Genomic DNA, 2,111 nt, shown 5'->3' on the forward strand with positions numbered 1-2,111 from the left:
TGGTGGCGTGGTGGTGATTGTTTGTTTAGCTGTGGTCGGTTCTCTCCGTGACACGAGATGATCTCTCTGTGATGATGCCATTGGATAGCGTGATGATGAACTCGATGAATAGGAGGAAAGCGATGAACGCAAGTTTGCAGGTGCTGAACTGGAGAATCTGGTGTCAAAAAGCGCTGCCAAAGTGGGTTGCGATCCGGTTCTTTTGGGTTGCAATATGGGTTCTGTGTGTGTGTGTGTTTTTTTTTTTTTTCGTTGTGACCAATGCCTAAAGGAAGAGGTCTGGGTTCTTCTGGGTTGCGATCTGGGTTCTTTTTTTTTTCCTGTTGTAACCGATGGCTTAAGGAAGAGGTGGGTATGGCTGAATTGGGTATGTGTCTGATATGGATGGTGGTTGAATTTTATCTCTACTCTTTCTTTCTTTGTGAATATGGCTGAATTGGCAGTGAAGAGAAGAAAAAAAAATCAAGGATTTTTTCAAGTTGCAGGCATGTATTGGTGGCCCGGTGGGTGGTTGTTCTGGGTTTGGGTTGGTGGTGGGTGGATGAGAGAGGGAAAAACAGAGAGACGGAGAACAGAGATGAAGAGAGAAGAGAGAGATTTTTTATATTATTTTATTGTGTAATTTATATTATTTTAATAAGTAGAATGAAAAAATGAAATATGGGATGTTGGATGAATTGTAAAATGGTATGGTATAAGTGATAAAATAGTTTTTTGGGATGGTAAAATAGGATGGGATATGAGATCCGGATATGGATACTCTAACAATTTTACTTTCCTTAGTGACTCAACTACAATTGTAGCAAATATTTAAGTTATCGTTTTATTAAATTTTTAGTGACCACCATAAAAAAAATTGCTAGAGCTACCACTGGAGCTAACATATCTCTAACAAAATTAATCAAATTTTTTCGTCTTTTGCCTTGTGCTACCTCTTTTTTTTTTTTAGCTGAATGATGCTTTGTGCAGCCTTAATCATTAACAAAGTACCTAACAAAATTGTTGTACAATTTCGCTTCTGGCAGTTAACAAACTTTCTAAGTTTCAACTGTGTTGAGCTCGTTTAATGTTAGCTTTGGGACAAGAAAATTGTGAAATTTCAGTGAAAATTATTTTTGAACTTTTCTTGGAGTCTAACAAACTTTCAATTTCTATAAAAGTTCGTTGAAATGTTCGTTTGGGAAAAACAAGGAAGGTCAACTAGGAAGGACAGATGACTGTGATCTCAAAAGATCGCATTTTTATTGAGAAATTCAGATATCACCATTGATTTAATTGTTTATAACATCAATCACGTGACCCTTAACCTTAATTATGCAAAAGGATATGCTCAACTCCTCTGTAAAAATAACGTGCCTAGCTAGGCCGCTTTCAAAAAACAATCATTCCTTTTTTTGTTTTTAAAGGAAAAAAAGAGTGATTGTTTGTACGGTATATTCTGTAATTGTCCATCAAAAATAGTTTTCAAACGTGTAGATTTAATCTAACAAGGCCATAATATAATCAGAAGATAATTTATTTAAGACACATGTGTGACATGCCCTTGCCATTGATCCCTTAATTTTGTTTTTTGAAATCACTAATTAGGATTATAAGCGTATCTCACTAGAGTAATTAATATACATGGGCTGTGAATCTGGCATTCTCATAGTTTTGGTTAAAGAATTATATAATATTCTAGCCCAACTCCGAACTAATAAGAACCAATATGAATCCATGTGACATTTTTTAAGGTATATATTGTTAATTTATTGGGTGTTCTAATCAAATTCAAACATTTCATTGCATTAATCAATGAAGCACATAGTTAATCTTAATTTTACCCAAAGTGAAAATGCTACACTACTTTTGTTTCAAAAAGGAAAGAATAAACTTGTCTTGTTTGTTCAGATTTGTTTTAATTAACATGTGCGCCACTCTAATTACTAAAACTCTTAATACAAACTCAGAACAATTATTTATAACCAATAAAGAATTTTTTTTTTTAATGCATGATGAAACATTGCACAAAAACCTAAAAACGAAGATCCCCAATGTTGCTTAATATATTTCATTTTTTAACGAAAGGGTTGCATGCCAATAATACCAATGCCATATGGTCCACGTTTTCG

Source organism: Quercus suber, unplaced genomic scaffold (genome assembly GCF_002906115.3).
Source record: "Quercus suber isolate HL8 unplaced genomic scaffold, Cork oak 2.0 scaffold_232, whole genome shotgun sequence".
NCBI lineage: Eukaryota > Viridiplantae > Streptophyta > Magnoliopsida > Fagales > Fagaceae > Quercus > Quercus suber.